The sequence below is a fragment of the Hemiscyllium ocellatum genome, chromosome 14 (genome assembly GCF_020745735.1).
Source record: "Hemiscyllium ocellatum isolate sHemOce1 chromosome 14, sHemOce1.pat.X.cur, whole genome shotgun sequence".
Classification (NCBI taxonomy): domain Eukaryota; kingdom Metazoa; phylum Chordata; class Chondrichthyes; order Orectolobiformes; family Hemiscylliidae; genus Hemiscyllium; species Hemiscyllium ocellatum.
In genome coordinates, this window is record NC_083414.1 from 42,531,273 (window position 1) to 42,558,028 (window position 26,756).

A 26,756-nucleotide genomic window follows, 5' to 3' on the forward strand; every position below is an offset into this window, starting at 1 on the left:
TGGGCAATGTCTTTCTTGGATATTAAGGTATTCTTGCAATTCTGTTCAAAACAATAGAATACCTGATTCTTTAAAAAGATTCAGCTCAAAGAAGATGAGGGATGTTATGGAATGGAAGTCTATCCATTTCAAGCACCCACCATGAAACGCTATTAGATTTAGAACAGAAGGACGCAAATACAATTAGGTAAAAACAGTGACTGCAGATGCTGGAAACCAGATTCTGGATTAGTGGTGCTGGAAAAACACAACAGTTCAGGCAGCATCCGAGGAGCAGTAAAATCGACGTTTCAGGCAAAAGCGCTTCATCAGGAATACAGACAGAGTGCCTGAAGGGTGGAGAGATAAATGAGAGGAGGGTGGGGGTGGGGAGAAAGTAGCATAGAGTACAATAGGTGAGTGGGGGAGGGGATGAAGGTGATAGGTAAGGGAGGAGGGTGGAGTGGATAGGTGGAAAAGAAGATTGGCAGGTAGGACAAGTCATGGGAATAGTGCTGAGCTGGAAGTTTGGAATTGGGGTGAGGTAGGGGAAGGGGAAATGAGGAAACTGTTGAAGTCCACATTGATGCCCTGGGGTTGAAGTGTTCCGAGGCAGAAGATGAGGCGTTCTTCCTCCAGGCGTCTGGTGGTGAGGGAACAGCGGTGAAGGAGGCCCGGGATCTCCATGTCCTCGGCAAAGTGGGAGGGGGAGTTGAAATGTTGGGCCACAGGGTGGTGTGGTTGATTGGTGCGGGTGTCCCAGTGATGTTCCCTAAAGCGCTCTGCTCGGAGGCATCCAGTCACCCCAATGTAGAGGAGACCGCATCGGGAGCAACAGATACAATAAATGATATTGGTGGATGTGCAGGCAAAACTTTGATGGATGTGGGAGGCTCCTTTAAGGCCTTGGATGGAGGTGAGGGAGGAGGTGTGGGTGCAGGTTTTGCAATTCTTGCGGTGGCAGGGGAAGGTGCCCAGATGGGAGGGTGGGTTGTAGGGGGTCGTAGACCTGACCAGGTAGTCACGGAGGGAACAGTCTTTGCGGAAGGTGGAAAGGGGTGGGGAGGGAAATATATCCCTTGTGGTGGGTTCCGTTTGGAAGTGACAGAAATGTCAGCGGATAATTTGGTTTATGCGAAGGTTTGTAGGGTGGAACGTGAGCACCAGGAGTGTTCTGTCCTTGATATGGTTGGAGGGGTAGAGTCTGAGGGCGGAGGTGCAGGAAGTGGACGAGATGCATTGGAGGCCATCCTTAACCACGTGGGAAGGGAAATAGTGGTCTCTAAAAAAGAAGCCATCTGGTGTGTTCTGTGGTGGAACTGGTCCTCCTGGGAGCAGATATGGCGGTGGTGGAGGAATTGGGAATACAGGATGGCATTTTTGCAGGAGGTAGGGTGGGAAGAGGTGTAATCCAGGTAGCTGTGGGAGTCGGTGGGTTTGTAAAAAAATGTCGGTGTCAAGTTGGTCATCATTAATGGCGATGGAAAGTTCCAAGAAGGGGATCGAGGTGTCAGAGATGGGCCAGGTAAATTTAAGGTCATGATGGAATGTGTTCGTGAAGTTGATGAATTGCTAAACCTCCTCGGGGGAGCACGAGGTGGCATCAATGCAGTCATCAATGTAGCGGAAGAAAAAATGAGGAGTAGTGCCTGTGTAATTACGGAAGATGGACTGTTCTACATAACCAACAAAGAGACAGGCATAGCTGGGGCCCATACGGGTGCTCATCACTACCCCTTTAGTCTGGAGGAAGTTGGAGAATTCGAATGAGAAATTGTTAAGGGTGAGGACCAGTTCGGCCAAACAAATGAGAGTGTCGGTGGAAGGGTACTGTTAGGGATGTTAGGAGAGGAAGACACGGAGGGCTTTGAGGCACTGGTCATGGCAGATGGAGGTGTTGAGGGACAGGATATCTATGGTGAAGATGAGGCATTGGGGATTGGTGAAACGGAAGTCTTGGAGGAGGTGGAGGGCGTGGGTGGTGTCTTGAACGTACGTGGGAGTTCCTGGACTAGGGTGGATAGGACAGTGTCGAGGTAGGTAGAAATGAGTTCAATGCACCCCTCCGTTTCTTCCTCTCCTGGCCATCAGCCCTCTGTTTTTTTCCTCTCCCGACGTCCCCAACAGTACCCTTCCACCGACACTTTCATTCGTTTGGCTGAACTGGTCCTCACCCTTAACAATTTCTCATTCAAATTCTCCAACTTCCTCCAGACTAAAGGGGTAGCCATGGGCACCCGTATGGGCCCCAGCTATGCCTGTCTCTTTGTTGGCTACGTAGAACAGTCCATCTTTATAATTACACCGGCACCACTCCCCAACTCTTCCTCTGCTACATTGATGACTGCATTAGCGCCACCTCATGCTCCCGCGAGGAGGTTGAGCAATTCATCAACTTCACCAACACATTCCACCCTGACCTTAAATTTACCTGGACCATCTCTGACACCTCCCTCCCCTTCCTGGACCTCTCCATGTCCATTAATGATGACCGACTTGACACCGACATTTTTTACAAACCCACCAACTCCCACAGCTACCTGGATTACACCTCTTCCCACCCTACCTCCTGCAAAAATGCCATCCCATATTCCCAATTCCTCCGCCTCCGCCGTATCTGCACCCAGGAGGACCAGTTCCACCACAGAACACAACAGATGGCCTCCTTTTTTTAGAGACTGCAATTTCCCTTCCCACGTGGTTAAAGATGCCATCCAACGCATCTCGTCCACATCCCGCACCTCTGCCCTCAGACCCCACCCCTCCAACCATAACAAGGACAGAACGCCCCTGGTGCTCACCTTCTACCCTACCAACCTTCACATAAACCAAATCATCTGCCAACATTTCCACCACCACCAAACGGACCCCACCACCAGGGATATATTTCCCTCCCCACCCCTTTCCGCCTTCCACAAAGACTGTTCCCTCCATGACTACCTGGTCAGGTCCACGCCCCTCTACAACCCACCCTCCTGTCCTACCTTCCCCTGCCACCACAGGAATTGCAAAACTTGCGCCCACACCTCCTCCCTCACCTTCATCCAAGGCCCTAAAGGAGCCTTCCACATCCATCAAAGTTTTACCTGCACATTCACCAATATCATTTATTGTATCTGTTGCTCCCGATGCGGTCTCTTCTACATTGGGGTGACTGGACGCTTCCGAGCAAAGCGCTTTAGGGAACATCACTGGGACACCCGCACCAATCAACCACAACACCCTGTGGCCCAACATTTCAACTCCCCCTCCCACTCTGCCGAGGACATGGAAGTCCTGGGCCTCCTTCACCACCACTCCCTCACCACCTGACGCCTGGAGGAAGAACACCTTATCTTCCGCCTCAGAACACTTCAACCCCAGGACATCAATGTGGACTTCAACAGTTTCCTCATTTCCCCTACCCCCACCTCACGCTGGTTCCAAACTTCCAGCTCATCACTGTCCCCATGACTTGTGCTACCTGTCAATCTTCTTTTCGACCCATCCACTCTACCCTCCTCCCTTACCTTCATCCCCTCCCTCACTCACCTATTGTACTCTATGCTACTTTGTTCCCACCCCCACCCTTCTCTCACTTATCTCTCCACCCTTCAGGCACGCTGCTGTATTCCTGATGAAGGGCTTTTGCCCGAAACGTCGATTTTACTGCTCCTCGGATGCTGCCTGAACTGCTGTGCTTTTCCAGCACCACTAATCCAGGATGCAAAGACAATTCTCAACCCTCAGCTTTATTAAATTTAATTTAAATGTTGTAAGAATTTTGACCAGGAGTATGATGCTGTGATTTCCAAATCCTGTCATACTGCAGGTATCAATTGAAAACTGAGAGCCACTCGAGAGAAGTGTGCGATTGGCAGTAAATACTGTGTTACATATTTTCACAATTTCCTCTGTTCTGGTGAATTAAAATACCCAAGGGTACAGTTCAACACATTGACAAACAAATGTCAGATTTATTTTTTAATGTTAGAAAGAGCAAGCACAGTTTCCTTAGCTTTCAGCTAATAGAAGAAAGCTTTGCAATGAGGAATTTGTAAAATACATCAGTTTTCTTTCAAAGATGACTTTGTGATCATGTAGTTCTCTCTCACTGCAAAGCTGCAGCACTCTGAAACCAAGCTTTTGTGTACCCTCTGATTAGTTGCCAAAAGGCTATAAGCCTCAGGTCAGTGACTTTTTGTATTCACAGAACATGAAAACCATGTTACATTGCTTTAAAAACACTAGTATTCCTGGCTATAAGAAATCCTTGTGATAAGATGTGACGAAATGACTCCATTTGTCAGAAGATGGATTAATGTAAATAAAGGAGAACATACATCGTTAAATATAGTCCTTAAAATCAGAAATACATAAACAGAGAGTAGTATGTACTGCCAAAGTGAATACAGAAGGACAAAGAAAACTATTGTGTTGTACTGTTGCATTTAAACTAACAAATAGATGGAAATAGAGAAAAGAACAAAGTAAACCACAGAATTCTGGAATAAAACCAATTCTGGAATAAAAACAACTTGGCTTGTGAAAACACTTTCCAAGAATTCTTCTGGCTGATGTCAGCAAGTATATACACTTCAGTTTTAGCTGAAAGAACAGTTTTGCAGGAGTTTTCTATCTCCTTCTGTAATTTCAGTTCATTTCTGTCATTTAGATATTTCCACAATGTTCTGCCAAAGATTACTAAGGAACTTTGGGATTGCCTCATTAGCACTACTAGTGAAAGTCCATTTCATTTTGTAAGTTGCATGAAGCAATACAACAATGGGCCAATAAGAGGAAGTTGGTCAGTCTAACCAATTCTTTCCTTCAATCAGATGCTTTATCAGAACCAAAACTATTTTTCACCTTTCCCTTATTGCTTTATCTGAATTCTCTATGGCAGTTCACATAACCCAAAAGCTGCACCAAGTACAACTCTATTCATGACTAACTAGTCAGCCGGTCAGGTCAGCTGAAACTGTCACCGGAGGGCAACAACTTTCACCTAGTTCCTGTACAGTACCCTGAAGAGTAAGCCGGTCCTCACTGAAAAAGAACACTGAAAGTATAACAGCAGCACTCCACAACAGGAAAACTGAAATATTGGACTTTTATGCTTCGTGATTGATTTCCACAGTCTTTACCTAACAAATTAAAATATATTTGCCTATTGTTTGCACTACGTTTTAAATTTCATTTCCAAACCCAAATGGCATTAATATGTTGGTATAACAGTCTGAAATCATAGGCAAGTGAGTTACTAAACTTTATTTATTATGGCAATTGGCATTTAGGTAGTTTTGGGGTGATACTGTTTGTACAGTCAGAAATAAATTTCCCTGAATTTAGTTATTGCTTCCAGATTCTCGTTGGCCCTATCCCTCATTAATCTGTTAAGAGATAAGCAGCAAACGAATATGTCTGCTTGACACCTTGTTTAATTAGGACAATTCATGTCATCGTGTTAGAAAATGTGATTTTTGAGCCCTATTTGAGAAACTCAGGCCAGTCCAGAGCAGAATTAAGAGAATTCTAAATGGTCATAAGTGCTGCTCTGTGAACGCTTATCTCAATGATTAAGGTGTATCTCAAAGAAGCTCCCTGGAAAATTTCAGTCCTAAAATGTCAATATCAGAAAAGTACAATTCATTGTTTGCTTAGTACTTTGCTGTTTATGGGCACTTGCTGTATTTCAGCAGGATTGAGTGATTGAGATGTTACCATGTCTAAATACTTTAACCATAAATATTGCCCTATGAAAATATTTTCCTTAAAGGTAATGAGCCAAAGGAATTGCACAATCAAATAAAATAAGACACAAAAGGAGAGATGCTCTGCTGCATGCATGGTAGCAGGTCCTGGTTGCAGACCCTGCAGAGAGGAAGCAAATTTGCAGTAAAATTGCTCTTGAAAAGTTTGCGTGAGATCCAAGTTTTTTAAGAAAATGTTGGCTTTGCATGTTGAAAGGATGAACAAGAAATGAGGGAACTATAAAAGCTTAATGAAATAATTTTGAGATGCAGTATTTTCATTACCAACAGTTTCTATGCCCGTGACGAAAAGTAAAGTGCATTTCCCAAAACCATATCTAAAACAATTCCAAGGGTCATATTACACATAAAAGAAGAGCCAGATTACAAATAGAACAAAAACAAGTTAAGGATTTTAGAATTGTTGGAAAACAAAGATATTATTCAATCTTTTCCCATGTTGGAAAACGCACTCTGCAAGATTGAGCATCTGTATTCTTCCTCCAAGGGACATGTTTCTGACACTGAACTTTATTATGGTTGCAAGAGCAGGGTCTGTGATGGAGGAGGAAGTCAGAATCTCTTGCAATAGTAAGAGTTCAGTCTGGTAGGGGGTGTTGTGCAGTTGGCATTGCAACCAATATCTGTTAAAGATACTGTATAGATTTCTCTGTCAGTGTTAAATTTGTTGCTGCTGAAGCCACCTCTGTCCTCTCAGCAGCTCGAGAGGACCTTTGAAATTTGAGGAGACAATGAAAGAATGTCTAATTCATTCCAACTCAGGGCAATGAATGGTGGAGAAAAGTAATTGCAAGTGGTGATGTTCCTCAGTGCCTGCTGTATTAGTTTTGCTTAGTGGTAGAGTTTGCAAATTTGCAGAAGTTGCTGTCAAAGAATCTAAGTGAGATGCTGCAGTACATTTGCTACATGGTGTGTGAGGGAATGTTTAAAGTGGTCACTGAGGTACCAATCCAGCAGCTGCTTTGTTCCGAATGGTGTCAAGCTTCTTGAGTACAGTTGGAGTTCTTTCTTTTTTTGCATTTCTTGTTGTGCCGCCATAGTCATACCAGACAGTGTACAGTTTTTGATCATACTCCTGATTCGTATTTTCTATATAACGGATAGGCATTGGGGATCAGGAGTTAAGTTCCTTCTCACAGTATAACCAGCCTCTGACCAGCACTCGAATGTTAATTTGACATGGTTAGACTCTCTCTTGTTTGCAATGGCCTGCAGTCATATTGAAAAAAATAATATGAGCCACTTAGCAGTCCAAGCCTAAATGTCATCTGGGTTTTATATGAGTGGAACAGAGCACAGTATAACCATCAGACTGCCATTGGGGTGGCATGCTGGCATTGCTGGCTTACAGCACCAGGGATCTGGGTTCAATTTCAGACTTGGGTCACTGTCTGTGTGGAGTTTGCACAGTGTCCCTGTGACTGTATGGGTTTCCTTCCAGTGCTCTGGTTTCTTCCCACAGTCCAAAGATGTGTGGGTTAGATGGTTTGGCCATGCTAAATCACCCATAGTGTCCAAGGGTGTGCAGGCTAGGTGGGTAAACTATGGCAAATGTGGGTTGTGCGAATAGGGTAGAGGGTCAGCAAAGGCCAAACTACAGTCCAGGGATTCTATGAACTGTGAGCTTCACCACTGTACCTTATGATGATTCGAGAACTGCTTGGTGCTTTGAATAGTTGTTTCAAACTTTGAGGTGCTGGACTGGGGTGGACAAAATTAAAAATCAACGAGGTGGAAGTGAATACTGCAGATGCTGGAGATCACGGTCAAGAGTGTGGTGCTGGAAAAGCACAGCAGGTCAAGCAGGATCAGAGCAGCAGGACTGTTGACTTTTCAGGAATGACCCTTTATCAGGACTACTCTCCTGCTCTGAGGCTGCTTTACCTGCTGTGTGTTTTCAAGCTCCACATTTTATCAACTTTAAACTCCATCTGCCACTTCTCCACCCAAATCTCCAGCCTATTCATATCCTGCTGTATCCTCCTAACTATCCACAAATCTCACAATCTTTGTGTTGTCTGCAAACTCACTAATCAAGCCACCTACCTTCTCCTCCAAATCTATTATAAAAAATACAAACAACGGGGTCCCAGTACTGATCCCTGTGGAACATGACTGGTCACAAATTTCCAGCCAGAAAAGCATCCTTCCTTCCCTACTCTCTGTCTTCTATGACAAAGCCAGCTCTGTATCCATCTTGCCAGCTCACCACACATCCCATATGACTTCACCTTTTGTATCAGCCTGCCATGAGGGACCTTGTCAAAAGCCTTGCTAAAGTCCATATAGACAACATCCACTGCCCTGCCCTCATCAATTATCTTTCTCACTTCCTCAAAACAATTCAATCAAGTTTGTCCGACACGACGTTCCCTGCACAAAGCTATGCTGATCACTAATAAGTCTATATCTTTCCAATTGTGAGTTAATCCTTTCCCTAAGAATCTTCTCTAATAATTTCCCTATCATTGACATATGCTCACCATAATTTCCTGGATTATCACTGTTGCCTTCTTAAACAAAGTAACAACATTGACTATTTTCCACTCCTCTGCTAACTCTCCTGTGAATAAAAATGTTACAAAGATTTCATACAAAGCCCAAGAAATTTACTCACCTGCCTCCCTCAGCATTCTGGGTCAGATTGCATCAGATTCTGGGAACTTATCTACCTTAATGCTTTTCAAAATCCCCAATGCCTCCTCCTTTTTGATATTGACAAGCTCTTGAATATAAACATATCCTTCCCAAGACTCTCCATCTACCATGTCTTTCTCCTTTGTGAAAACAGATGCAAGGAATTCATTAATGATCTTGCCCACTTATTCTGGCTCCAGCATAAATTCTGAACTTTATCTTTGAGTGGATCTAACCTTTCCCTTGCCATCCTTTTGCTCCTCATATATCTTTAAAATGCCTTGGGATTTTTCTGATTGCTGAAGACATCTAGAGTCATAGAATCATAGGGATGTACAGCATGGAAACAAACCCTTCGGTCCAACTTATCCATGCTGATCAGATATCCCAGCCTGATCTAGTCCCACCTGCCAGCACCTGGCCCATATCCCTCCAAACCCTTCTTACTCATCTACCCCATCCACATGCCTTTTAAATATTGTAATTGTACTAGCCTCCACCACTTCCTCTGGCAGCTCATTCCATATACATACTATCCTCTGAGTGAAAGAGTTGGCCCCCAAGTCTCTTTTATATCTTTCCCCTCTCACCCTAAACCTATGCCTTCTAGTCCTGGACTCCCCCATTCCAGGGAAAAGACTTTGTCTATTTACCCTATCCATGCCCCTCATGATTTTGTAAACCTCTATAAGGTCACTCCTCAGCCTCCAATGCTCCAGGGAAAAAAGACCCAGCCTGTTCAGCCGCTCCTTATAGCTCAATCCTCCGACCCTGGCAACATCCTTGTAAATCATTTCTGAATCCTTTCAAGTTTCACAACATCCTTCCGATAGAATGTCACGTAAAATTCCAAAAGTGGCCTAGCCAATGTCCTGTACATGATCTCCCAACTCCTGTATTCGATACTCTGACCAATAAAGGAAAGCATACCAAATGCCTTCTTCACTATCCTATCGACCTGCGACTCCACTTTCAAGGAGCTATGAACTTATCCAGTCTCTCTTCATGATTGAATCACTCCAGCCCAGGCAACGTCCTGGTGAATCTCTTCTGCGTCCCTTCCTATGACTTCACCGTTAAGTGTATAAGTCTTGCTAAGATTTGCTTTCCCAAAATGCAGCACCTCGCATTTTCCTAAATTAAGCTCCACCTGCCTTTCCTCAGCCCATTGGTCTATCTGATCAAGATCTTGCTGTAATCTGAGGTAACCTTCTTTGCTATCCACTACACTTCCAATTTTGGTGTCATCTGCAAACTTACTAACTATACCTCTTATGATCGCATCCAAATCATTTATGTAAATGACAAAAAATAGTGAACCTAGCACCGATCCTTGTGGCACTCCACTGGTCACAGGCCTCCAATCTGAAAAACAACCCTCCACCACCGCCCTCTGTCTTCTACCTTTGAGCTAGTTCTGAATCCAAACAGCTAGTTCTCCCAGTCTCCCATGAGGAATCTTGTTGAATGTCCTCCTAATATGGGTGGCGCAGTGGCACAGTGGTTAGCACTGCTGCCTCACAGCGCCAGAGACCTGGGTTCAATTCCCGCCTCAGGCGATTCTCTGTGTGGAGTTTGCACATTCTCCCCGTGACTGCGTGGGTTTCCTCCAGGTGCTCTGGTTTCCTCCCACAATCAAAAAATGTGCAGGTTAGGTGAATTGGCCATGCTAAATTGCCCGTAGTGTTAGGTGAAGGGGTAAATGTATGAGTCTGGGTGGTATATGGGTCGGTGTGGACTTGTTGGGCCGAATGGCCTGTTTCCACACTCTAAGTAATCTAATCTAATTCCTGGTTTGAGTTCTTTCCTGCTATTATGTGTATTGATTATCTAATGTAAGAGGCTTGATCAGTAATTTTGCAAACTACACAAAAATTGGTGGTGTTACATAATAATGAGGAAAGCCTTAGACTACAGAATGGTATGGACAGGCTGGTCAGATGGACTGAAAAGTGGAAAATGGAATTTAATCCTGAAAAGTGTGAGATAATGCATTTTTGGAGGACTAAGAAAGCAAGGAAGTAGATGATGAATGGTAGGTCTCTGGGAGTACAGGTGATCAGAGAGACCTTGGTGTGCATGTCCATGGATTATTGAAGGCAGCAGGACAAATAGGTATGGTGGTTTAAAAATCATGTACTTGCCTCTATTAATCAAAGCATTGAATACAAGAACAAGGAGGTTATGATGGATATATAGTATGACCGTGGTTGGAGTACTGAGTTCTGGTCATCACACTACAGGAAGGATGTGATTGCACAAGAAGGAGTGCAGAAGAGATTCACCAGGACATTGCCTGGGCTGGAGTGATTCAGTCATGAAGAGAGACTGGATAAGCTGAGGCCTGATTGAGATGTACAGAGGTCTGAGGGGCATCAGGAGCAGGCAAGATGTTTCCCCTTTGGAAGCATCAATAACCAGGGGACATAATTTTAACATAAGGAACAGGAGGTTTAAAAAGGATTTGAGAAAAACATATTTCACCTAGAGGGTTGTGGATATTTGTAACTCACTGAGTAAAGGGCTGGTGGAGTTGGAAACCATCAAGACATTTAAGAACTATTTAGATAAGCATGAAATGTCATAACATATAAGATTATGAGCCAAGAGCTGGAAAAGGGGATTACAATAAATGGATATTGAAAATTGGTGCACATACGAAGGGTTGTGCTGTTAAAAACTTTATGACATGATGATTTTACGTTTTACTTTCAGAAAAGAGCAACAAGGCAGATCAGGGCTCTTGCTGCACACTGGTAGAGTACCTACCTTTGAGCCAGAAGACTCAAGGTTAAAGATTCACCCATCCCATAATAGGGTGATTGAAAATACCTAGAATGGAATATTGGGGCATCCTCAACCATAATCACAATGTGTTTGGTACTGTGACAGTGTGCGGCCATTTTTCTCTAGCCTTTTCTTTTCAAACTGTTTAGGATGTCACGTGGCTCAGTGGTTAGCACTGCTGCCTCATAGCACCAGGGTCCCAGGTTCGATTACCAGCCTCAGGCAGCTGTCTGTGTAGAGTTTGCACATTCTCCCCGTGTCTACATGGGTTTCCTCTGGGTGTTCCGGTTTCCTCCCACAGTCCAAAGATGTGAAGGTCGGGTGAGTTGGCCATGCTAAACTGCCCATCGTGAACAAGCTCAGTCTGTCTCCTCTATGAGATCTGTCTCTTGGCCATATGATCTTAGATCATCCTTCGTTCATGCTGTTAATCCTTGATTCTATAGCAAAGGTAACAGTTTCTCAGCACAATGCAGAACTGGCAGGGAGCTTTGTGACATAAGATTAATATTGCATAAGGGCCAATAACCTCACAGAGAAGGCCCAGCTAACAGAGCTATTAGTAGGCTCCACATTCTTTTAGATTGGTGAATCAGAATGCATGAGGTGAAAAGCTTTCTGATCAAGTCATTGTGTAAAATCTGGAACAGAAGCAATCACCACATGATGATACTCCTACCATTTCAGAACAACTAATATGCAATTATCCATATACAAGCCTCAACAATAACGAACTCTGAAGATATCAAAGACACCAATTCTATGAGACCCAGACCTCATCAAATCTGGTGAAAGATCAAAGGCCTGAACCATTATCGTTGTTTCTCTCTGCTTGTTGCCATGACCTGCTAAGTAGTTTTGATTTGATTTGATTGATTGTAGTCACATGTATCTAAGTACAATGAAAAGCTTTGTTTTGTGAGCAGTTCAAGCAGGTCACAGCAAACAAGGCTGTACTAACTATAGGGTGTTTAGACAGAGCAAGGCATATAGGCTACCAACGACACAGGAGGTACGCAAAGTAAGATCAACATTAAAAAGTTCTACATTATTTGAAGTTAGACAGTCCATTCATCGGTCTAATAACGGCAGGGGAGAAGTTGTTCCTGAACCTGTTGGTACATGTGTTCAAGCTCTATATCTTCTGCATGATGGAAGAGGTTGGTAGAGAAGTGGAAGGGATATTTCTGCAGCAATGAGAAATGTAAATAGAATCCATGGATGGGCGGTTGGCTTGCGTGATGGTCTGGGCTGTGCACACAACCTTCTGTAGTTTTTTATGGCACTGGGCAGAGCAGTTGCTATACCAGGCCATTATGCACCCAGATAGAATGTTTTCTATGGTGCATCTATAAACATTGGTGAGATTTCTTATGGGCATGGCAAATTTCCCAAGCCACCTGAGGAAAAAGAGGAGTGGTTGTACCTTCTTGATAGTCACATCCACATGGGAAGCCCAGGACAGATTGTCAGATATCATCACTCCTAGGAACTTGATGCTCTTGACTCTCTCCACTTCATCTTCTATGATGTAGATAGGACCATGTTCTCCTCCTTTCTTCCTGAAGTCAATGATCATTCCTTTTGTCTTGCTGGCATTGATGGAGAGGCTGTTATCATTGCACCACACCACCAAGCCCTCTATCTCCTTCCTGTATCCTTCCTCATCATTGTTTGAAATATGTCCCACCATGGTGGTAGAATCAGCAAACTTTGACATGACATTTGTTTGGAATTTGATTATACAGTCATTGGTGTACAGGTTTTAGAGTAGCTGAAAATACATCCTTGGAGGGGGTGTCCAGTTTTGAGGGTTATCATGGAGGAAGTGCTGTTGTCTATCTTCACCAATTGCATTCAATGAGTCAGGAAGCTGAGGATCCAGTTGCAGAAGGCACAGCCACAGCCTAGGTCACAGACTTTGAGATCAGTCAGGAGGGAATTATGCCATTGAAGGCGAAGCTGTAGTTGATGAGTAGGAGCCTGACAATAGGTGTCCTTGTTGAGCAGATGTTCTCGGGACAAGTGTAGGGCTAGGGAATTGGCATCTGCTGTGGACTTGTTTCATGGGTAGGCACATTGCATGGGATTGAGGTAGCCTGGGAGGCTACAGTTGATGTGGTGTGCGACCAGCCTCTTGAAGCACTTCATGGTTATGGATGTCAGACTGACTGATGGTAGACATTAAGGCATGTTGCATGTATTTTCTTTGGTACTGGGATGATGGTGGTCTTCTTGAAGCAGGTGGGGACCTCGGCATGTAGAAGGAAGAGATCGAAGATGTCAGTGAACACCTCTGCCAACTGGTCCGCACAGGATCTAAGTGCACGACAGGGCAAATTCCAACATGTTCTATATTTATTACTAAAATAAATGTTGTTGTCTGCACGCTGTGTAAAACGTGAGACATGGACTAGCCAGTTCAGCTGTATTGAGCAATGGCACAGGTTCCATATGAGATGCAGTCAGAATAACATGGACATCAAATGGGAGGGCAAAATTCCTAATACTGCTGTACTTGAAAGAGCAGGAATGTCTGGAATTGTAGCACTCATCATTCAGACCTCAGCTCAGATGTAGTGGTTATATAATAGGACTGATCATGAAATTTCAAGTCACCATGTAGTCAAAACACAATAATGCCTGCAAGCTAGGATGAGGTAAAGTCCTTGCAAGCAATTCTCAGGAAATATAGCATGTTCAGCTGCAAGTGGAGAAGAATTAACAAGAAATAACAGCCTGAGTAACAAGCTCAAATAGAGGTGGTGTTTTCTTTGAATAGAAAAGAATGCAAACAGTTAAGGAAAAAACAGTCATTTGTAGATCTGCAATTGGACTCCATTGCCATGTTTGAGGTGTGTAGCAGATGACACAATGCACAAATGAAATGGCCATCTCCAACAAGGAAAGGAAGGCAAGAAACTGTTGCTATCTGATTGAATTTACAGGGCAATAACTTCAGAACCGAACGGTGTAAGAAAATCTCTAACTAACTGGCAATTTGTAAATTACTCTAACAAATACTGGACCAGTATTTGAATTACAGTAAATGTTCTTTTATGTAGCTACCTTATTCTGAGACAGAGTCCACAATTTTTAAGAAATCTTTTGCTATTATCAATTATAATGTCCCTTTGGTTGACAAACAATGCACATGATTTACTGATAAAACAGTGTTCTGGTAGTACATATATCAGGTCTTGAAATAGAGAACACTTCATCCCCCAACACAAATTAGCACCTTAGATTCCCATAAGTTTCACTAATACAATTCACTACTACATGTTTCTCAAAATAAGCCCTATGGGGCAATGTAACCTGAGTTACATTATCTTTCGAGTGTGTACAGAGGCTGCCAAAAGGGATCAGTGCTAATACTTTAATGATGTTTGCTTCGATAAAGAGAATATTTTACTCACCATGTGGGTGTTCCCTTTCAAAGGCTGTAGTTAAAAGAATACCAAAAATAAGACCCTAAAGGAAAATATACCACCCAACAATGCATCTGTTTTAATTGGAAACATTTTAATTTCTATGCAAGATTTGATTGTGCAATGATATTAGTGACATTTCATGTGTGAACTTTAACTCTCCAACTCTTCTGTCTTGTTGAGACACAGGATGTACATTTTTGACACTGGATGATAACTGTCAAATAGATGCACCCAACAATGAGTGCACCATAAGAAAGGCAGACAACCAGCAATTAGGAGACTAGCCACTCAGTGTTGTGTATTTCTATAATTAAGATTAGACTGCCACTATTAAATATTACTCTGGAATATTATTGTTATCGTATTTGAGGAAAATAAATTGTTGGAATCAGTGATGGAGGATTAATTCAACATCATTGTCCTTGCGTGAAATACAATAAAGAAAAATCCAGCAGCATGATGGCCCCTGCTCTATTTCCATTTGACTACAACTGTTTTGAACATTTATTCTGCCCTTTCTAGGCAGCTCTAATGATTGCCTATATGAAACCCTAGATTGAATATAATATAATCATTTCAACCTTTTGCCTCATTTGCTAAATTTCATATGTGAAAGAAATGGCAGAGCTGGAGGAGAAATAGGACAAGGAAGCTGAGGTTATTGAAGACTGGCAAAAAATTGAAGATGGTCATTACACCACAATACTTCCCAAAGTGGGGTCATGACCTCAAGGGGGCTGAAACTTTGATATCATGAGCTCCAAAGCAGCAGAAGTCAGTATGGATTCTGATTGACTTATAACTGATGTGCATCTGCCCTAACCTGAGCCATCCCTCCCGAGTTCTCTTGGCTCTCCACCCTCACCACTACGTTTGCCATGGGTCCACTCTCACAAATCTCTCTTCCACATCCCCTTGTCACACCATTTCCCAGTTCGCACAAGTCTTATTGAAGGGTTGTGACAATTTTTAAAACTTGAAATGGGATCACAGTAGGGAAAGATTTGAGAAGCACTGTTATAGGATTATACCTCATTTGACATTTGCTTATACCAAACAGACCACGAGAAGTGATTATTCTTCAAATGAAGAATAAAGATGCAGCATGTTATTTCTTTGGAAAGATAATATAGAAATCAGTGGTGGTGTAAAATGACATAAGTATTGAGATACATGAATCATAAAAGATGATTACACAGGCACAACAAGTGATTAAGAAGGCAAGTAAATGAAATGTTGGTTCTTGCAAATTGAATGGAATATACAAGATGGAAAATTTATACTGCTGCTGCACAGGGCCTTGGTGAGACAACATTTGGAGGAATGTGTACTGTTTTGGATCCCTTATTTGAGAAAGTTCACTCAATATATGACTAGGATCGAGGGTTTGTCTTAGGAAGAAAGATTGACTCAGCTGGTCCTATTCCCATTTGAGTTTAGACAATAGACAATAGGTGCAGGAGTAGGCCATTCTGCCCTTTAAGCCAGCACCACCATTCATTATGATCATGGCTGATCATCCTCAATCAGTATCCTGTTCCTGCCTTATCCCCATAACCCTTGACTCCACTATCCTTAAGAAGTCTATCCAACTCTTTCTCGAAAGTATCCAGAGACTTGGCCTCCACAGCCTTCTGGGGCAGAGCATTCCACACACTCATCACTCTCTGGATGAAGAAGTTTCTCCTCAATTCTGTTCTAAATGGCCTACCCCTTATTTTTAAACTGTGTCCTCTGGTTCGGGATTCACCCATCAGTGGAAACATGCTTCCTGCCTCTAGAGTATCCAATCCTTTAATAATCTCATACGTCTCAATCAGATCCCCTCTCAGCCTTCTAAACTCAAGGGTATACAAGCCCAGTCGCTCCAATCTTTCAACGTAAGATTGTCCCACCATTACAGGAATTGACCTCGTGAACCTCCGCTGCACTCCCTCAATAGCCAGAATGTCTTTCCTCAAATTTGGAGACCAAAATTGCACACAATATTCCAGATGCGGTCTTACCAGGGCCCTGTACAGCTGCAGAAGAATCTCTTTGCTTCTATACTCAACTCGTCTTGTTATGAAGGTCATTTTAGATTAATGAGAGGTTATCTTACTTAGATCTTTTGGGAAGTTGATAGAGTGGATGCTTCCTCTTATAGGGGAGACCACAACCAGGGGACCTAGTTTAAGAATATGGGTTCCCCATTTTAAGATGGAAAATGTGAAGTTTTTCTCTCAGAGGGTTGGGGAATTCTCTTTTCCAGAAAGTAGAGAAGACTGACCATTGAATTTATTCAAGCTGAGCTGGGTGAATTTTTTACAGACAAGAGAGGCAAGAGCTATGAGGTTTGGACAGGAGATTGGAGTCCACAGAATTACTGAATGACAGAATTGTTATAACACAGAAGGGGGCCAGTCAGTCCATGTTATCTGCAACAGCTCTTCATAGGAATGTCTTGCTGAGTGTGATTCCTCTTCCCATAACTGTGCACATTCTTCATTTTCATATAATCAATAAATTCAAGTTCGTACATCTGAATCAAACCTACCTCAGCTGTGGTAAAGATTTTCCTCCTATCACTTCTGCTTCTTTTACGAATTACTTTAAGTCTGTGCACTTGATCCTTTCACAAGTAGGAGCAACTTCTCCCTTTATACTCTGTTCCAGATCTGTCATGATTTAAACACTTCAACCAGATCTCAGTCTTCTCCTGTCCAAGGAAAACTGTCCCAACATCTCCAATTGAGCTTCATCACTGAAATTCCTCATTCCTGGAATCATTCATACATGCCTCTTCCGTATTGATTCCAATGCCTTTACATCTTTTCAAATGTATGGTGCTTGGAACTGAATGCCCAGAATTTCAAATGAGGCCAAACTATTGTCTTGTATAAGTTCACCATAACCTATGTAGTTCACATCTGTAGTCATAAAAACCTAGTATATGACATGCTGATAGTCCCTGAGATCCTTCTTGAGTTTGTTTACACGTCAATTTGTACACAAATTGGAATACAACACAGGACAATACAAAATTAGCCGTTTGTCAATATAGGGAAATTCATGTATCAGATGTTTAGAATTATATCCCAGAATGGGATTGCATTCATAAGTACTACTGTTCATATGTCAGACCCCTGTATTTTATAACCTGTTCTCTCAACCTGTCTTGTCAACTTTAATGACTGATGTTTATACGGAAGATATGGAAGGGTCTAACACAAAGTTGGCACTGGATTTTATGGGGAGTTTGGAACTCAAGGGAAACTGACAAAGTGGAAATGGTTCCAGTATCTCAAATGCCTTATAAGAATAAGCAGATTAACCCCAAGGATACAGTTCCCCCAAACCACACAACTTCATGATGAAAGACATGACCCCATGTGATACCACCCTAATTACATCTAACTTTGACCATTATATTGGTCATTATATATTAGACAACTTAAATGCAGAGAAAAGCTTTTCAAAGATAATTATTTAGACAGACTTTTATTGGGGTTTGAATGACCTAGGCTATGGTGATATCTGTGGCAGAGTTAACAAGAAGACTAGTAAGGCCCATCTCAACATCAGGTGCAACTCAAACCATCTTGTACACTTTTCACAAGTGGTGTGGCAAGCTTCTGCCTGGGCAGCAGCAAGATGCCAATTGACAGGCTTTACCACTTGCTCAATTGCTTGTTAGTGGCATAACTCACCTCATCAACATTCAGTCTTCCAACCTCATCAATGTTGAGCATTTCATTTTACCAAACATTCTGAATGAGCTAAATGTCTGATGAACTAGTTAAGGAAACTAGAGCGAGGACATCTACGTTCAACTCACTACTTGCTCCAAATGACCTCCGTGTTAGACACTGGGCATATTCCGTGGGCACCTGTCACATGAATCTCATGACTGTTGGCATCTGACATGTGTCAGCCTCTAAGAATCGCTTATGGGGCTTCTCTGATCCACTTATAGAACGATTATGGACAAGTAATTGACTTGACAAGCAATCCTTAAGGAAAGGAGATAAATAAAGAATTCAGATCTAAGCACAAATTAAAGAACTTTCATTTATTTTATTGACTTGAAGTACGGTGGCTCAGTGGTTAACACTGCTGCCTCACAGCACCAGGATCCCAGGTTCAATTCCAGCCTCAGGCTACTGTCTGAGTGGAATTTTCACATTGTCTGAGTGGGTTTCCTCCAGGTGCTCTGACTTCCTCCCACAGGTCAGGTGAATTGACCATGCTAAATTGCCCATAGTGTTAGGTGCATTAGTCAGAGGGAAGTGAGTCACTCTTTGGAGAGTCGGTGTGGACTGGTTGGTCTGAAGGGCCTGTTTCCACACTGTAGGGAATCTAGTCTATTCCGAAATCAGCTGCTTTTTCTGCACTTGTGTCTCTTTAGGGTCCACAATTTCACTCTGCCACTGGGCTCACTGCAACAGGCTTCTTGGTCTGAGTCTTTTATTCACCCTCTACTCATTTCTTACTAAAAACATACTATTTTGAACCTCAGGAACAGAATAAACTTTAATCTAATAACGCTTACTAGATATTCTGTAATTAGCCAGAATCTTTTCCTGTGGCAGAGGAAGAATCAATTTGTAGAGACTGAAAATTCTCCAGCAAAAGCAACCAAACACCTTTCGTCTTTTCTCCACTTAACTCCCTGAAGTACTAACTCCTGGCTCTCTACTGCAAATCAAAGACTAATGATCTATGTAATTAAGGCTGTGCTGTCTCTTGTTTTAAATTACACACTAGTTGTATTTTTTTGTTCACCTCAGTCCTGAGAAAGGAACAATGGTCTAGAAATTCCAAACACCAAATAGTTGTAACAGCAGCATGGACTGGAGTAGCACGTCGAATCCATACAGAATTCCCAGTGCAGTCAACTCCGAGGGAATTACCTGAGAATTGAAAACTATGCTGAGTAATTTCCCTGTATCTTGAACCCTTCAATAAAGCCCATTAAAATCGGTGAACTCCGATGGTTCCTACTCAAGCTTCATAGTTACACTGATAAAATTAGCAGTTTAAAAACCCACGCGAATTCCTGAATTTAACTATTAAACAGAATTTCTGACTCAATTATGGCACCCGCAAATATGATCCCTACCATGAAACCCCTCCCCAACCTGATTCTCCACCTTTGACTCAAGCCAATCCATTTCCTCAATATGACCTGATAACCACCCCTGACGCAACTTAGAAAACCAAACCCTCAACCTGACACCTCCACCATCTCACCACCTCTCCCCTGGCCTGATGTAAATTTCCCCATTCAACCCAATCCAATACCCACTCCCCACTTCCTCCCCAGCCTCACAACACATCTTGACACAAAATGCTCCTTTGTGCTTGAACGCAATACTGCTAGACCCCAATAATTCCCCCTTCCCCCAACTGTAATGCCTGGCCCAGCAGTCCATGCTTCCCACTCCCCCAGGACTCTACCTGACCCAACCCCCACCCTCCAACCAACCTGACAGCCTCCCAACCTCGAACCAAGCCTCTGAGTTACCTTAAGCACTCATCCATTTATGTAGTGTATTTGCCTGGCATCGTACTTACCACACCCACCTGGCATCCACCCCCTTCACCCTATATCTTACCCAACTGGCACATTGCTACCTCATTTACTCACCCAGCCGCTCATAATCCTCTCACAACTTGCACAATTTTCCCAGGTGCAACCACAATGGCTTTGAGATCTTTAACTCCTAAAGTATACCAGCAAGTACCATAAAAGAAGAGCATTTCTTGGTCTACAATGCTACACTCGCACCGAATGGATTTGTCTCTGGTTTTCACTGATGGATGCAATTGAGGCAGGTCAGATTCAGAATTCTTGAAGAAAGTTCACTACAAGTAAGTTGACAACCTTAAAGAGGATGCTATTTGTTGAGTCTATTCTGGTGGTAAACATAAAAACTAGGCCAATGTTCTTTTGATGTCTATTAGTCAACATGAGGAATTCATAAAGGGTCAGCTTAAAATCACCTTCCCTCTATCACTCCACAGTGCTTCCTGTTCTCCAACTTCAGCTTTATTGCAGAAAAGTGAAGTTTGAATTATTTTTGTGTGGGCCTCTGTCTTATTGGAAATGGAACTACCTGACTACCCTCCCAACAAATTTACACCCATCCCATTCAGATGTACCTTGATTCCGAAAGCTCTTCTCTGTATTGCACAGATCTAGATTAGTAAACTGCAGTTGGAAGTCAATCTGAGACATATGTTTAGTCAACCATAAATAGTTAACTGCTGTGATTCACTAGTTAACTGCCCGAGGATTAACAATCACTCTATGAACTGTGACTCCCTGTCAGTCAGTTATCCTGAACTAATGTTCTACATTGAAACTGTGATGGATAAAATTCAGGTAACCTGAAACATGGCAAAGGTGGCAGCCATTTCCACTGTCAGAATTGTAAATCCAGTTTAAGAATGCCTGAAATAAGCCATAGTTCTGGACTGGTCCCTCTGGACTTGTGTATTTGTCATTTTAGAGTGTGAAATCTGTAATTATGTTTAAATCTGTGAGAAAGTTAAAGGTGCTGTGGAAAATGTTGGAATGAAGCAAAAAGTGGACATGTTAAGGAGTGAGAGGTTTCACCATTGAGCTTGTCAACCATTCTGCAGAACAGGGCAAACACATTGGAACAGTTTGACGAGCAGGCATTGTCTCCTGCTTGTGAGGAAGAGGATGAGAACGGCTGTCTACCCCAGTGTCAGAGAAGATCGGCTAATGCAAACCATTCTGAGCAGAGAATGTTCTCATCTCCAGTCCAATCCAACAGAAAGGGAGAGTCAACCAGACAAAAAAGTTGATCACAAGGCAGTCATCTGCAACAATGGATGGCTAGACCGAATCAAGGCAAAACACAGAATCTTGGCAAACGGTGACAGTGTGGCAGTTACGGCAACTATGATAGATGATTGGCTCCAACATGGTCTTCCTATGTCCTAAATAAGGAATTGCCAAGATACGTTTCTAAAATAGATCATCCAAAGTGCTTTACTGGATTGCTATTTCATGTTTAAAGATGAAATGGGTATGGGCAGAGTGCAAAGTGGGGAATATGTCATTGCTTTGGCCAACATGGGTAGCATTGAAAAGCTGCCAGTTCTTGTGATAAGAATCAAGGATTCCCGTTGCTTTGAGAATGCAGTACGAGGTTACCAAAATGCCCTGGGTGGCCCGCAGCATTTGTGAGACATTGATGGGGCAAGTGAACAAAATGTATTGTGGTAAGGAAAGGAAGACTATCATCGTTACAGACAACTGCCCTGTGCACCACAGCATTGATGGCCTTAACAGTATTAAGTTGACATTTTAGCATCCCAACACCAGGGCCAAGCTCCAGCCAATGGAATGGGGTGATTCAACTGCTCATGACAACTGATCTCTCTCATTATCAAAACAATTGATAAGAAGCAGAAATATGACTCAACCTTGCAAAATATTGAGAATGAGGAGGAGCAAAGTGAAGCCAACCATTCTAAGGATGAGGATTTCACCTGTCTGCTGGAGGCCAGCTTGGAAATTCCACCTGAACCAACCAGTGAAACCTTTGCCAAGGTGGTGACACCACATGCTGCTCTATGGATGTGACAGATGAGGCAATTGTAAATGCTATGAGACCTTTGACCAAGGAGCCAGAGTAGACTCATGACCCTAAAGAGTCTTTTGAAGGCCGCCCGGCTGTTGCCCCCTTGCTGAAACTATAAAAACAGCAGAGATGCTTCACAATTTCACATTGCAACATGAAATATGGAAAACATATTTCACAGCTTTGAAATCATAGTGGACTGTATCATACTGTCCTGAAGAAGGGCTCATGCCCGAAATGTTGATTCTCCTGCTCCTTGGATGCTGCCTGACCTGTGGTGCTTTTCCAGCAATACATTTTCAGCTCCAATCTCCAGCATCATACTTATCCAAAGATAACACACTAAATAGAGAAAAGATTACTGAGCTTTTCCAGGACTAACTCCTTACAATTTATAATGTTTTTTATTGTGTAAGAGTAGGCCATTGTAAGATGGGAACAAATTGAAAAATAAAGACGGTTTTCACATTTTTACTGTGCACTCTTTTTTTTCACTTCTTGAACCTAAGGCATATTTTTAGGCAAATCAGGTTAGATATCTTGACTATCTCAAACGTCCACTTAACGTGAATTTGTGGATTGACCCCTGTAACTTGACTTACTTTCATTTGTTGTACCATTAATATTTTAAAAAGAACTTGAAATCTAAAAGCATATTTTGTACTTTTCATTTTTGTACATAGTAAATCTCATTTTGATTTTGCGCTCAACACATTTGCTCTGAATGTGATATTAAAACTAGTCCCACTGCACAGAAATAAGGCTTGCATGAGTTTTTACCATCTTTATAAGCATTTGCAATTTTGCCACAGAAAATTATGGGTTATAATGGTTGAATAATCACCAACATGGAAGACCTACAGTTTCTAATAAATGTGCTGAGCTATGTGAGGAAAGGTTACCTTATATTGAACACAAAATATATATTTCTCCTTCAAAATAGTCAGCTGTTTAACCTGGAGTGCAGTTTTAGCAATGTCTATGAAAGGAAAGTACTCGAGAGTTCTACTACATGAGATTGGAAATATGCCATCCATTATCAGACAACCTCCATCTGTTTTCCAACATCATTTGGACTCCATTTTACATTAAAAATAGTGCAGAAACAGGCCACATTAGCCCTCAAGCCTTCTGCGTCATTCTGATCTTCCACCTTAAATCCACTATCCTCATATCCCTTGGTTACATTTGATAGTAATATTGCACAAAAATGCAATCTAAAACAAATGCAGACTAATACACATTCAGGCTGTGCTTACTTCAGTCATCTGAAGTCCACTTAATCATTGCATCATTAAACTTCTAAACTGCAAAATAGCCGGCAGGTGTAAGCATTATTTGTTGAATATAACATTACTCTGGTGCCAGTAAATCTTAATTCTGTACACCCAGAAAAAATCCGTTGTTTTGCCATACCTGCAAAGTTTTCCTCACCAATATCTGGAGATTTGTACAAAAGCTAGGAGAAGATGTCACATATGTTAATCAAACAATAGCCTAAATAATCATATTCATCGATTCATAATTTGCAGGCAATGTCCACACACCAACATCATGCCTGTGAATGGCCTGTCCTACCAGTAGAACAGGCCCATTGGTGGTGGCAGCACTCTGCTATCCATTTGGGAGGGAATTGCCTTCAGAGTCCTTGACAGAGACTCTGGAACTCATGAAGTCTCATGTTATGAGGTCAACTGGGGGCAAGAAAGCTTCCTGCTCATTATCACTGAATGTATCCACTTGGTCTCTAATATGGTATATCAATACTGCTCCTTGTTGAACACCATTTGGAAGCAGAATAGGGGGTAGCAAGGCACAGATTTACACTCTGGGTGGGGAACTTCAATGGCTGACACCAAGAGTGGCTCAAGAGCATCATTATTGACTGAGTTGATCAAGTTCAGAGTAGGTTGGTGGGGTCTGAGACGGGTGATGAAGGAATAAGCCAAGAATAAAGCAATAATCCAAAATTTACTTGAACTTGTCCCCACAAATCTATCTGTCACAGAATGTGCTGTCCGTGACTGCATTGCCCGGTGATTACCACACAGTCCCTGTAAAGATGAGGTTTCTTCTTCACATTGAGGATACCGTCCATTGTGTTGAGTAGCATTAACATCAAGCTAAATGGAGCAGACTTCAAACAAAGCAGGCAATTTAAGACTGAACATTTGTGTCACTGTGTTTCATCATCAGCAGCAGAATCATATTTAACCATAGCCTGCAAACACACATCCTCCGCACTAATAATACCAGCTGTGGGATCAATCCTGGATCAATGAGAAGGGCAGAGGCATGCTAGGACCAGCACCAGGCATACCTAGGAATGAGGTGTCAAGTTGAAGGTGAAGCTACAATACAGGTTTTTGCTCCTGCGGCATCCCTCAAACCTGATTCCAGCCCTATCTTGCCACGTGCCATCGCCAGACCAAATCACTACTGCCAGCATCATCTTTAAAAAGCTGCAATGCACCCACACAGACACTGTCAGCCTGGGAGTGCCGTGCTCAGTTCCTCACATGCCTGTATATGGCAACCAAGGGAAATGGGTGTCCCACGTTTCAGGCGGGTATCTGAAGGTCCTGGTGAATGGGGTGATGCAAGGCAGAATGTCCAATTCCCATGAATATCATACCATGCCACCCTGGTCCGAGGTTGCCACCAGGGTTAGAGCAGTCTGACCATCTGGAAGAATACCCAGCACTGTAAAAAGGTGGTCAATGATATTCTCCTACTCTGTCACCATCTTCTCTCTGATACCTCAGACTCACTCTAACTTTGCTACTGTCCCCACCTCCCTCCAAGGCTCTACCACTCTCATGACTGCCTGCAACATCTTCCTCACTCATCACACCCTGCCAATTCTCTGACACCGCTCACCTTGCTTTCTATCTGTGCTGCCTATTCACTCGCTCGGGACAGCTCTCTACCCGCACCAAAGGTAGCAGCTGTTCCACCCACTTGCATCTCCCATAATAGCTGCCATGCTCTCATTCTGGGGAAAAAACACCCCCAAAAGAGCAGAGAAACTCGAGGGGTGGTGGTCTGTCTGACATTTGACTTGTCCTCACGTGGAGAGTATCCAGATTCTGACCACTCTGACTGGCCATGTCCAAGCCACGGGACTGGTACTAGATACTGCCCTAGACTACTGTGCTAGGGCCCACTGAGCAATGGCTCAAATTTCCTGTTGTTGCACCTGTGTTAAATAACACAACAAAATCACGTAATATAAGCTTGGTATCTCCAGCTGAGGGGTCAAAAGTCCCAAAGGCAAGGGAATGCAAAGCAATGATGCCTTGAGCATCCAGGTAAAGTAAGTGAGTGCTATGACAGCAAGTGAAAGGCCCAGAGATGCAGCCTGTCCAGTCCTTGACAAGGGCATGTCACTAAGCACATAGTGGAAAGTGAGGACTGCAGATGCTGGAGATCAGAGCAGAAAATGTGTTGCTGGAAAAGCGCAGCAGGTCAGGCAGCATCCAAGGAGCAGGAGAATCGACGTTTCGGGCATGAGCCCTTCTTCAGGAATAAGAAAAGTGTGCCAAGCGAGCTGAGATAAAAGGTAGGGAGGTGGGACTTTGGGGAGGGACATTGGAAATGCGATAGGTGGAAGGAGGTTGAAGTGAGGGTGATAGGCCAGAGTGGGGGTGGGGGCGGAGAGGTCAGGAAGAAGATTGCAGGTTAGGAAGGTGGTGCTGAGTTCGAGGGTTGGGACTGAGACAAGGTGGAGGAGAGGAAATGAGGAAACTGGAGAAATCTGAGTTTATCCCTTGTGATTGGAGGGTTCCTAGGCGGAAGATGAGGCGCTCTTCCTCCAGCCGTCGTGTTGTTATGGTCTGGCGATGGAGGAGTCCGAAGACTTGCATGTCCTTGGTGGAGTGGGAGGGGGAGTTGAAGTGTTGAGCCACGGGGTGGTTGGGAGGTTGGTCTGGGTGTCCCAGAGGTGTTCTCTGAAACATTCCGCAAGTAGGCGGCCTGTCTCCCCAATATAGCGGAGGCGACATCGGGTGCAGCGGATGTAGTAAATGCTGAGGGTGGAGGTGCAGGTGAATTTGTGGCGGATATGGAAGGATCCCTTGGGGCCTTGGAGGGAAGTAAGGGGGGAGGTGTGGGCGCAAGTTTTGCATTTCCTGCGGTTGCAGGGGAAGGTGCCGGGAGTGGAAGTTGGATTGGTCAGAGGTGTGGACCTGACGAGGGAGTCATGTAGGGACTGGTATTTTCGGAACACTGATAGGGGAGGGGAGGGAAATATATCCCTGGTGGTGGGGTCTGTTTGGAGGTGGCGGAAATGACGACGGATGATACTATGTACATGGAAGTTGGTGGGGTGGTAGGTGAGAACCAATGGGGTTCTGTCCTGGTGGTGATTGGAGGGGCGGGGCTCAAGGGTGGAGGAGTGGGAAGTGGAGGAGATGCGGTGGAGGGCATCGTCGATCACGTCTGGGGGGGAAGTTGCGGTCTTTGAAGAAGGAGGCCATCTGGGCTGTGCGGTGTTGGAACTGGTCCTCCTGGGAGCAGATACGACAGAGACGAAGGAATTGGGAATATGGGATGGCGTTTTTACAGGG